At 36.3% G+C, this 13,236-nt stretch overlaps 1 pseudogene; it reads right to left on the bottom strand.

Moving 5' to 3' along the window:
* Positions 1 to 1,817: 1,817 nt before the first annotated feature.
* On the bottom strand, positions 1,818 to 4,498 carry LOC141489339 (large ribosomal subunit protein uL13-like; annotated as a pseudogene).
* Positions 4,499 to 13,236: the final 8,738 nt, after the last annotated feature.

Genomic DNA, 13,236 nt, shown 5'->3' with positions numbered 1-13,236 from the left:
CCCAGGACCAGGGATCTGTCTGCTGCGCCACTCAGCAACCCTACAGCAGAGTCAGACTGAAAGGAGAGAGAAAATATAGTACATGGTAGTGGAGAAATAAGAAAGGAGGGAGTTGCGATCAGCAATGGCAACGTTGGAAAAATATGGAAGTAACTTTTGTGATGGACTTATCATAAAGAATGTGATCCACTCATGACGGAGTTGATGGTGTTGGAACAAAGACTGAAACACATTTTTTGTTATTATTATTTTGGGGAGGGTGCAGGGCAAGTGGGGCTGGGTGGCCTGCTTGGGGCCACATAGCAGGGTGATCATTGGGTGTCTGGGGCCGGATTTGAACCCAGGTGCTCCTGGCTCAAGGGCCAACGCTCTGTCTGCCACCCAGCCACCCCTACTATTATTACTATTTTATTTTATTTTGGGTCTTTTTTTTTCTTCTTTTTGGTTTTTGCAGGGCAGTGGGGATCGGGTGGCTTGCATGTCACATGGCTGGGTGATTATTGGGTTTAAAAGGCTGGATATGGACTCGGGTGCTCGTGGCTCCAGGGCTGGTACTTCATCCATTGCACCACCTGGCCATACCTACAATTATTATTATTTTTTTAATTTTAATTTTTTTCTCCCCCCTTTACTTTTTTGCCCAAGCAAGTCTATCTATATTCATGGGGGGAGGGGTATTTTGTTTACTCATAAACAAGTATATTTTATTAATGTAAAGAAAAACATTTGTACAAAATGAGAATAAAAAATAAATTTAAAAAAATTTAAAAATTTAAAAAAGATTAGTTTACCTATCTGACTACTCTTTAAATGTTTCCTTGCCTTTTTAAATGCTTCTAGATTTTGTCCTTACTCTTTTTTCTTTCTCCACTATTAAATAAAATTATGATTTTAAAATTATAATCATGTATAACAAACAATTGAGAAAGTTTGTTTTTCTAACATTTTTCTTAGATTTTTTATAAGGATTTTCACATGTGACAAATATTTGTTACCAGAGCAACTATCTGAAGGGATAAGCAATAGGAAACCATGTTATACATATATATACATATACATATATATATATGTAAAGAGAGAAAGAAACTGATTCTGAAAAATGTTTTTCTTCTATGGATGTTATTGTGAATCTCTGATATGCTGTATTTTCTACCAGGGAGTGTTGTAATTAGGAAGTTTTACCTGTGTAGAATAAAATCTAAAGACCTTATTCCAATTCTTCTTTGAAATTCCTTATTTGTTACATCTTGTGATCTACTCACAGTTGGTTGGAACAGCATATGGACCCAGAGTCAGAATATATGTGATTTTAAATCCAGTCCTAAATAATTACTAGCTATATGACCCTGGGCAAATCCCTTTAGCTCTATTTGCTTCAGTTTCCTCAATTGTAAAATTATTATAAGAATAAAAGTACCTTTTGGGCTATTGTGAGTATAAAATGAGATAATATTTCTAGAGTGATAAGCAAAACTTAGAATGCTATATAAACACTAGTTATTAGTATTACTATTATTATCTACTTATGTTTATTATGTAGCTTTCCTTTTCCATATTTGTAATACTTGGAATGGAAAAGAGAAATGGCATGAAAGAAAATTAATAAGAACAAACAATTGATCTGTAAATTTCAAAATCTAAATTTCTCACGACCAGAAGAAAAGAATTTGTGTCCTAGAGGGTGAATTGCCCTATGATATTTCTAGAGAAGTCATGACTTCTAACACCAAGACTGCAATTACCAAGAAGTTTAACAATAAAGGAACATGTGCCTAATAGTAGATACAATGCCCCCATAGAACATTTTCAATACCTGTTCACATATCTGGAACATAGTAAACTCTTAGTAAATGCCTTTTGTCTGACTTGAAGTAAATAATATCTAGTTTTTCTTTTTCTTTCTCTCTCTTTTTTTTTTTGTTGGAGAGGGTAGACTTGTGGATTTTGCCTTCCATGTTCTTTTCAGCATTTTTAGTGAGCTTCCTTTTCCTTCTTTAATGGATCTTGGCTTTCTCCTTTTCTTCCAATGTAGCGGTCATTGCTTGGTATTTCTAGGCAACCTCATGGGCCAGGCACCCCAAACAAATTTTTTAGGAGGCTTCAGTCTGACCACTTTGAGAGCAACGGTGGACAACCATGAGTTTCCATTTGTCATAAGGAGAGGGAATGCCATCAAACACCTCTAAAGTGTTCCAAAACTGACCTCAATTAGTATTGTAGGGAAATTCTCTTATAGTCCTCCAGAAAATGTGACTTGGGATTAGGAAGTGATAAAGGTCTCTCGAAGAGTTTGTGTTCATTTTTGGAGGAAGGTCAACTTTTTTCTTTAGCAATTCCCTGAGATTTTGACGCCTTTACAACAAACTACAACCACCTTCAGTTGCAGGAAGAACTGCTTGGCCAGGATGGTCACCAAGCAGCCCAAGAGATGGCCCCATTTGTTGATCACTAGGACCTGCCTTTCCACTAGGCTGAACCCACCCTTCCACCAGGGTCTACCCTCCCAGGAACAGCCTATTTCACATTTCAAAAATAAAAGTTCACAAAACACTTCCCCATAACACCTTTAGAAGCGGTTTCTATGAGGATTATTAATGCCATTTTATGGATAGGGAAACTGAGATTCAAAGAACTCAAGTGACAGACATAGCAGGTATAAAAGCTAGAATCTGAGCCCAGGTTTCTTGACTCTAAGCCCAGGCTGTTTCTACTACAGCTGGATGCCTCTTCTTGTACAATCAGGTGAACACTATTATCAGTTGGGCTTCATTATCTTTCCATCTTTAGATTTTGTAGACATGTTACACAAGAATCATTTATACCTATAGAAAGTGATAGAGTTGTCTAATATTGGAGGGAAATTATTGATTGGCAAGACACAGATTTCCACAGTGATATATCCTTTTTTCACCTCTTGATCCCGTTCCTGACTCCTGGACTTCTGTACCTATGCTGACTCTTCCTGGAACTTCCTTTAGGGGTTTCATCAGATTGGAATATCCAACTACCCCACAGTCTTATCAACCTGCAATATCCTTCTGTAAAGCCCATATCTGTCTCTCTCTTTGATGAGTTCCTCCAACAGTCTCAATTTTGAGGAGTGGTTTAGCCTTTATTCATTTCCTGACCCTGTTCTTTGATTCTGGATTTCAAAACCATGAAATTTCCCCTTCTCAGCTCTCTTGTGTGTTATCTCCCCATCTTGGAATGTAAGCTCCTTGAGGGCATTACTACTGGGGGTTTTTTTTAAACTCATATTTGTATTTAACTTGTATTTATTTTAACTCATACCATCAGTATTTAGCACAGAATATGTGTGTGTCCTTGCTTCCTTTCTTCTTTTCTGTTTTAAGTTAGATAGAAGAGAACATAAACATCCTGGCAGTGTGTAGGCTGAAATGTTTTTTTTTTTTTTTTTTTGGAATTCCTGAATAGCAGTTTTAAATAGAGTCAGGCTTAAAATTTAACCATGATGTTTGTCCTTTGGTCCAAAAGAAGACCATGACATCAGGAAGGTAATGCCTTGACTAGCAAATGAATTGGATTTGAGTGGAAGGGTGTTGTACAAAGCCACAGTGGTCAAATATGAATCAATATGACTGGAGATGGCCCTGGATGCAGGGCAATCAAGGTTAAGTGACTTGCCCTAGGTCATACAGTTAATTAGTGTCTGGGACTGAATTTGAACTCCCATGTTCTTAATTTCAAGGCCAGTGCTCTATCCATTGCACCACCTAGCTTAAAAGCTACAGTGACCTTAAGAGTCTTCCTCAGACTCCATGAAGACTAGGCTTTCAAGACAAAAGCAATGCTGGGTCTCAGAAATCCTGTGATAAATTATCTGAGTAAACACTTTGAGAATAGAGGATACTTTTTACCAAAGGGGTCAAGACTTTTAGCCATTAGAAATTTTTAACTATTCTTAGCAATATAAGAATTTGAAAAAAAAAAGTAGCCATGAGCCTTGACTCTTGCTCTAGTTAGCATTTATTTAGCACTTTACTTTTTTACAACGTGCCTTACCCATATTATCTAATTTTGTCCTTACAGAAACAACTAAAGGGTAAGGTTGCAAAGATTTTTTTGAGACAAACAAGTTGAAGTGATTTGTCCAAGGTCATACAGGTAATGTCCTAGGCATTTGAACTTAGGTCTTCCTAAATACAGACCCAGCAATCTATTCATTGTGCCACCTACCTTATTTTATTTCCTTGAATTGACTAAAATGGAACCTATTAAGTCTGATAATGTTAGAAGCTGAAAGAAAGAGGCTATGAATCTCTAGGTTTAGGGAATGAAGAGGAGAGGATGAAATAAGAAGAAACTCTCAAAAGAAGGGAATTTCAGAGACATCAACTTTTAAATCAAAAGCATGTAGGGTGGAGACTGCCATTACACCCACAGCCAGCTGTGTTCTCAGACGGGCATCTAATCTCTGCAACATTACTGCACCTGGCCCTGCCTCACAAGTTTGAAGACTGGCACTATTTCCAACCATCTCAGAGATCCAACAAACCTCCTCCACAACCTGCAATTTACTCGAAGTTTGTCCAGGCTCTTTGCCTTCCTTTTATTCCTGTTATGGTTAATAAAACTTCTGTAAAACTTGAAGAAGTCTCATTAACACCCCCCTTTTCCCTCTTCTCAAAAGAGTTAACAACAACAGCAAATAAAAGCTTGGTTTTCCTCCTGCTGTGGAAGCCTCATTCAGCAAGTGGTGAGGAGGGGAGGAGAGGGGGACAAATCCCTTTGTCTAAATCTTTTGAGGTTTGTAGTGTTGTGCTTCACAATCCTCAACTTCACTGTAATAGCATTTCTTGTGAAAGTTTCTTTCAATCCATTTTTGGATATGAATGATAAATGCAAATTAACAGCCACTCATACTGCTATCATATACAACTCTACTATGTATGTTAGAAAATTAGAATTTTGTCTTATTTGCCCACATTGACTCCTTCCCTATTTATAAATACCAGCTTTCTTAAAGCTTGATGATTTGTGTTCTTGCATATATGTGTGTGTTGCACATATATATATATGTATATATACATATATATATATATATATATATATATATATATATTTACAAACAACTCTGGAGCAGTTAGAAAATTCTAAACTATAAGAATATGGGTCTTTTCAAGTGAAAAACTATACTGGCTGGGTCCACCACAAGTCATAATCTCACCTGAGCTCTCACAACTCCATGGTGTTCCTTTTTTATATCTTTAGATTCACTGTTGCATTCTCCACAACTGTCTCAATTTTTTCTTTTTCCTAAGATCCTTAACTACACCCCTACTCAATGTCGGGAAGAGCAACTTCATTCCTTGGTTCATTTATTTTTGTTTTTGTTTTTTGTTTTTTGAAAGACAATAGGGTTAAATGACTTGCCGGAGTTAATTAATCATTTAGTGTCTGAGGTCACATTTGAACTCAGGTCTTCCTGACTCCAGGGCTGATGCTCTCTATCCACTGCACTACCTAGCAACCCCTTTTCTACTTTTTTCTTTTGTTTTTGTTTTTTGTTTTCCCTTGGTTCATTTATTCATAAAGTATTTGTGTCTATGACATGTCAGTCTTTGTGCTAGGTAGTGAAGGTTATAATTGTATTATCAATCAGTTGTGTCCGACTTTTCATGACCCAGTTTGGCATGGTCTTGGCAGAAATACTTAAAGCAGTTTTTGCCATTTCCTTCTCTAGCTCATTTTACAGCTGAGGAAACTGAAGCAAACAGGGTTAGACTTGTCCAAAGTCATCTAGCTAGTAAGTGCTGAGATTGGATTTGAACTCAGATCCTCCTATCTCCAGGGTCAGCACTCTCTCTACTGCACCATCTAGCTGCATTTAAAAATGAAAAATTTCCTGTATTCAAAAAGTTTAAATCCTTTGAAGAGATAAAAACATGAATAGAAAAATAAATACAGAAAATGGAGAGAGCAATGCAAAGAAATGTTCTAGGGAAGACATCCACAGTCTGGTAGTGAGAAAAGCAAGGCATTCTTTGTGTAGGAAGAGCACTTGAACTAGTACTCGAAGAAAGTCAAAGATTCTGAGAGGCAGAGGTGGGCATGAGATACATTCCAGTCATAGAGGGTGATAATCCATGTAAAAGTGAGATGGAAAATTGCATCCCTCAAACCAGCCATTTTGGTGGGACCATAGATTATGAAGGAAAATAATATTCAATAATCTGGAATCAGGATGCAAAGGACTTTAAATGTCAAAAGAAGAGTTATGCTTTATCTTAGGGTCAACAGGGAAATATTGGAGTTTCTTGAGCAAGAGATTGACTCGCTCATTCATAACAATGGGTTGAGTAATATTAATTTTAATCTTTTTCCTAAAAAAGAAGTTAATTTCTCCTCAAACTAAAAAAAAAAAGTTTCTATGATCACACACCCATTCAAGCTATCAACCTGTTGTTTTTTTTTTTTCATTTTGCAATTGGAGCATTGAAACATGAAGGAACTTGTCAAGGGTCAGAGATGAACTTGAACTCAGGTCTTCCTAATTCTGGGGTCAATTGTCTATCTACTATAACAATTATAATTATCTACTATGATAAATAAGATGTACAGCAACAGTAAGGATTCTGCATGAGTTCTCTACACCTCCAGAGCAAGTGAAGTGAGTTAAAACTTGTCATACATTTCTTACATATGCATCTCACTACAATTATGATATTCGTTTAATCTTCCTCCTCTCATGGATGCTGAGTTAGGAAAGAGTGAGATGTCCTTCCTTCCTTCTTTCCTTCTTCCCTTCTTCCCTTCTTTCCTTCTTCCCTCCCTTCCTTTCTTCCTTCCTTCCTTTCTTTTTTCTTTTTTTCTTCCTTTCTTTCTTTCCTTCTTTCTTTCTTTCTTTCTTTCTTTCTTCTTTCTTTCTTTCTTTCTTTCTTTCTTTCTTTCTTTCTTTCTTTCTTTCTTTTTCTTTCCTTCCATCCTTCCTTCCTTTCTTTCTTTCTCTCTCTCTCTTTCTTTCTCCTCCCATGCCTCCTTCCCCCTTTCCCCCTCCCTTTCCTCCTTCTTTTTCTCCTCCTTCACCCTCTTTTTTTTCAAAAAATTTTGTCCTGAATAATTTTTCTTTTTGATTTCTTGAAATATAACTCTGGAAAAACAAGCTTTAAAAAGCCCATTGTGTTATTAATGAAGCTACTTAACTAGTCTTTAAACCCAAATCATTCTGACTTTTATTGAATGAATGATAATAAATCAAACCCAAGCTTCTGTGGCTCATTATTTAGGTTTGATGACTTAGAATGAGTGTAAATATCAATTATTTTCTGTTCTGAGGGTCTTCCTTCCCCAGAATGGGTGATGAGAAATTGGAGGTAAATGGTGTAGAAAAGTTTGCAATAAAAGGAAATAGGATTGTAGCCAAAGAAGTCTATATTATAAAGTGAAGGTTTTTTTTAAAAGTAGAGACCAGGTCACACATGATAGCAGGAATTGGAGGCAATAGCAAAGATTTATTGAAGATGCTAGAAGAAAAAATGGGCATCTAGTTGACATAATGATAAAGTACTGGACCTATAATAAGGAGGAGTCATCTTCCTGAATTCAAATCTGGCTTAACACCCTCAGCTGTATGACCCTGGTCAAGTAACTGAATCCTGCTTATCCCAGTTTTCTCATCTGTAAAGAAATGATAAACCACTATAAATAATATTGCCAAGAAATCACCAAATGGGATCACATAGAATCAGACATAACTGAAAAGCAATTGAGCCAACAACAGAGGAAGAAATATAATGAGAAATAACGTGGGAATGGAAAGGGTTAAAGGAGTTAGTCTTAAAAAGAAAGAGGATATACTTTAATGAGCACAATTGTTGAAGACCAGTTCTACTATGTTTGACTATACTGTATCTCTTATAAGGGGTTTTATGTACAAGAAATGTTTTCTGTACATATTATTCAAAAGCTGTAATATATAGATTTCATTAAACGAATAATTAAAAAGAGGAGATAGTTTAGGATTTTTTGATTGTGTATGAAAATGTCTGGTATATGCATGCATATACACAGGTGTGATAGAAAGTTAGAAGGTATTAAATCAGAAAAAGAAAAATAGAAAAGTAAGTAGTTGGTAGGATAATTCTATTTTGATTATGGGGTTGGCCGTACCTATTTTGGCAGTAAGGTCTGCATTCATGAGGGTGACCAGAAACTCTAAATATAGAGGTATTCTAAAAGAGTATCTCTTTCCTAGAAGCATAATTTATAAATAACAGCACATAAGCTTGTTTTGGGTTTTATTTATTAATGAGGAGATTAGACTCTATACTCTCTGAGCTTCCTTTCAGCTCAAAATTCATGATCATTTGACCCTATGATCCTGAATGTTATTCAAGACATATGAAGTCATTGACTTGGGCTTTGAATTCTTATCATAAGAATTTTTATTTTCATAGGATTATTATTCTTTTACATAAACACATACCCTCTTCCTATTCTGATGATTAATCATAGCCTGGAGGTGCTCCAAAGTTCTTGAAAGTTAGACAAGTCAAGTTTTGGCTCTGACAAATCCTACCAAGCTGGGCAAGCTTTCAGTGTAGGCCTGGTGATTGAGGATGGGTCTATTGTCTGAGAAGCAACTGAGCTAAGTGTGACAAGGCTCATCACCTGAATTTCTGGCTGTAAGTGAAGAAATTTGGCCTCCAAACTCCTAATCTCCACCAAGGTTCTATTCTGACAACAACATCAAGGTGAGAAAGTGACCCTGGGCTCTTGAAAGCTCTGCCAACAGAACACAAGGTCTGGCAGATTATGCCATTCTGGAGAGCTTTGAAGCATGGTCTTGTCAACAGACTATTTCTGCTTTCTGGAACAGTCTGACTAATGTTCTTCAACAGGAGGCTGGCCATTTGGTGATGAATTCTTTGGCCATGGCAACCCATGAACCCAAGGAAAATACAAACCTGTTTTTAGTTCTGCATAGCCCCCTTCTCCTTCTGCAGTGACAGACAGAATAGCAGAAAGAAGAACAGAGGTTGCTAAGAATCATGAAATTTTCTATGCTGTCCATAAAATGTTAACCATGCTTGGTGTTTGAAAAGTGAAATCCTTTTTCAATGAATCAGTCTGACTAGACATATACTTTCTGAATATCAATTTGGCAGCTGTGTGGAAAATGGATTAGACTCAGAGAGACTGATTTGGAAGCTATCACAATAATCTATACTTCCTAATTGTAACTGGGAAACCAATAAGGAGTCTGTTGCGATAGTCCAAGTGAGAAATTATGAAGGCCTGAACCAGAGGGGCAGCCATGTGAGTGGAAAAAAAAGGCAGATATAAGAAATTTTATGGGGAAAGAATTCAAAAAATTTTGTAATTGTTTAGATACCAAAGTTGAGGGAGAGGGAAAAGTTCAGGTAAAAGGTTTGGATTTCTGGAAGAATGGTGTTGTCCTGTAAAGAAACAGGAAAGGATAGAGGAGGAATAGTTTTAGGGGAAAAATAGAAAACTGAATTGGAAAAGAAGAATAATAGAGAGCAAAGAGCATTGAAGTTGAAGTCAGAGGACTGTACTCAAATCCTATTTTTGTTACTTACAGCCTATACAATTATAGCCTCATCACCAATCCTTGTTTTTCTCATTTGTAAAGAGAAAGTTGGCTTTTATGGTCTACATGTACCAAAAAAAGACACATAGTGAATATGCAGATGGAAATATATGGATGTGAATCAACATGATATATCTAATTATATTAGACAAAATTAAAAAGATAGCTATCTCTATAAATCAATCAATCAATCAGGATTCACATATTTAATACTTAGTATATACTGGCCATGGTGATATATGCTGGGAATTCAAAGACAACAAAAGAGAACGTTTTCTGCCCTTAAGGAACTTACATTCTATTACAGGAAAGGGGAAAAAGTATATAAAAGTATATGTGGAAAATATACAATATATTGCATATATTGGGGAAAAGAGTACTAGATTCCAAGGTGAAACAATAAGGAAAGGCTTCATATGAAAAGTAGACTTTCAAATGAGTTTTCAACTGAGATGAAAAAGAGGAAAGGAATATTCAGTACAACTGGTATAAGGATATAAACAAAGGAAAGAAAATGGCACATGAGAGGATCAAGAAGAAGGCCAGTTTGGCTGGAATTTAGAGTGTTGTAAAGGTAATAATATATGGGTCTGGAAATAAAGGTTGGGGCTAGGTTGTAAAGGGCTTTAAAAGTCAAACAGAGGAATTTATATTTTATCCTAGAGGCAATATTAAGGAGCTCCTGGAATTTACTGAGTAAAGGACATACATGTTCCAAACAGCACTTAAAGAAAATCTCTTTGATAACTATGTGGAGGATGAATTGGAATGGGGAGAGACATGAAGTAGAAAGAATAATTAATTAGGAGGCCTTGTCAGTAGCCACTGGATAAAAGATTTAGCATTAGAAGAGACCTTAGAGGCCACTAGTCCATTTGAGAAGGAATAAGAACCCAAAATAGGATGTTGGCTAGTGAAATAGTATTAAGGGCATAGAAGAAATTCAACGGAAATATAAATCAGAGGATTTAACTATAAATTAGTTATGTAGGGTGATAGAAAGTAAAGCCTTAAGGATAATGTCAGAGCAGAAACCTGGGAAATTAGAAGGATGATGTTTCCCTAGCAGGTAAAGAAAGGTAGTTGAGAAGAAAAGTGGACTTTGGGGGTAAAGAATGATTCCTGTTTTGAAAACATTGAGCTTGAAATGTCTATAATGAATATAGTTTTAAATTTCTTGTTAAAAATGGGCAATATGTAAATGCAGTTCAAGAGAAATCCTGGGGTGTGACAAATAGGGTGCTCCATAAAACTGTTTTCAGATTTAGATTGTCAAGAGTAGGGAAGCTTTTTTTGCCAAGGGTCAATTGGATATTTATAATATCATTCAAGGGCTATATTTAGTCAAATATTTAATTAATTCATCCCTAAAAAGCCACTACAATTTCAAGGCTCACCTCTGGTTGCCTTGGCAATAGCAGACCGATATGGCCTGTGGGCTGAAGGTTCCAGGACCCTGCAAGCTATTAAAGCTTAAACCTAAACTAAGACTTTTGTAATACTCTGTATATAACCGGAAGTTTTCTGTGAAGATATAATAATTAAACCCATGCATGTCAGTGAGGTCATTAAATGAGAGCACTGGAAAAAGGAAAAAAAGGGCCCAGGATGTTCTTGGGGTACATCTACATTTAGGGGACATGAATTGGATGATGTGTTAGAAAAGAAGACTGAGGAGGTGGCTAGAGAATTAGTAGAAGATCTAAAAGAGAGCAGTGTTACAAAATTCTAGAGAAGAAAAAAATGGTTAGAAGGTGAGGATGGTCAATAGTTGCCAGATGCCACAGAAAGACCAAGGTGAATGCTAACCCCCCCCCAAAAAAGAGCATCAGAATTCATTGGCAATTTTTGGAAAGAGTAATCAAATTTGATATTAGAAGTGAGAATGCACAGGCAGGTAGGTGGCACAGTGAATAGAGTGCCAGGCCTGGAGTCTGGAGGGCCTGAATTCAAATCTGGCTTCAGACACTTAATTACCTAGCTGTGTGACCTTGGGCAAGTCACTTAATCCCATTGCCTTGCCAAAAAAAAAGAAAAAGAAGTGAGAATGCAAACTTCCTGGAAGTGAGTGAGAGAAGAGAAAATGGAGTCAATGATTACAGACAGATTTTTTTTTTTTAGGAAGAGAAGAGAGACTTAGGACAATAGCTTAAGAATGTGATAGGGTCTAATGAAGGTCTTTTTGGGTTTTTTTGGCCTTTTTTTCTCTTAAATATGGAAGACATTTAAGCAGATTTAAATGCAGAATGGAAGCATCTAGAAAGAGAGAAACAGAGACAGACAGACAGACACAGACAGACAGACAGAGAGAAATTATGTAATTTATTGAACATTTTGTTGTAAAAGATACAAGGTGCCAGGATCTAGAGTGCATATTGAGGCTTGGCCTTGAAGAAGAGAAGAGTTATCTTGTTAATAGAGACATATAAAGTATGAGAGAACTTAAAATGTCCTTGATTTTTTTTCAGCAAAGTATGAGATGAGATCTTAAATAGAGAAGATGAGACAAAGGATATTTTGGAAGTTCTAAGAAAAATTTGTAACAACTTCTTTGGGGAGTGGGATACAGAATCAATTACAGAGGAATAAAAGGATTATTTTGCTTCTATGGGATCCAGCTGATGTTAAGATGACAAATTTCTAATGTAATCCAAATCTAAGTCTAGAGGAAAATATTGACTTCAGTATCTGAGCTGGTCCCAAGGATATTGCTGATCTTGTTATTGAAGGAGAATGTGTAAACTAATCATTTTGTAAAGAGCAAGGGCTCATAAAGTCCCCTTATAACTATTTTACTTCCCAAAGCCTTCCTACCTAGGTGGTGACAATCCATCCAATCAAAATTCTTTCTAGGGTTTGGAAAAACCTAATTCCTATAAGAAAAAAATCTGTTCTCTAGATTGTTGCCATTAATGACTGCCCAAGTAAAATCTTTTTTTCCCCTACTATCAATCCCATTCTTTAATCTCACTCACTTCAGTCCAACTTCTTCTATTCCCCTAATTCTTTTTGTGATTCCCTTCCATTGTAACCCCTGAAACTACATTAGTATTGCTATCAATTCCCTTCATATAAGACTTCTTTCACATTTTTTTCACTCTCTTGCAGTCATAGAAACATAGCACCCCTGGAGGATGCCACATCTCTTACATCTCTCCATTATTAGATTTATAGTTTTTTATGCTTATAGATAAAGTGTGTTAGGAAGAAGAATAAGCTTATTCTTTAATCCTCTGTACTAATCCATACTGTTCTCTGAGAAACCTCCCCTTCTTTAAGATTCACTTCAATCAAATATATCATCTTATTCAGTTTCTATTATCTATTAGTCCTGTCTTACTGATGTTCTTAAAGCATTAAACCCCTAATTGGCAATCTTTCTCTCCAAGCCTATTCCACACGCTTATCTATAATTCAGAACTTCAGTGTACATGTTGCTGACCCTCAAACTTCCTGATGAACAGGGACAGAGCCTCCTTAGTCACCATCACCTACACCTTTACTCCAACTCATCCAAATGCAGGGATGGTCATATTATTGTTTTCATCATGCACAGAAGATCTACCACCATAAAGTTTTCAGTCATTCACTTCAAAACTATGAACTTCCCTCTGAATAAAAACTATAGTTCTGGCCTGGGCCTGTTTCAGGCCAATCATCTT

The sequence above is a fragment of the Macrotis lagotis genome, chromosome 5 (genome assembly GCF_037893015.1).
Source record: "Macrotis lagotis isolate mMagLag1 chromosome 5, bilby.v1.9.chrom.fasta, whole genome shotgun sequence".
Taxonomy (NCBI): domain Eukaryota; kingdom Metazoa; phylum Chordata; class Mammalia; order Peramelemorphia; family Peramelidae; genus Macrotis; species Macrotis lagotis.
Note: the sequence above shows the minus strand (reverse complement) of the source record. Positions and strands in the feature narration are given on the sequence as shown.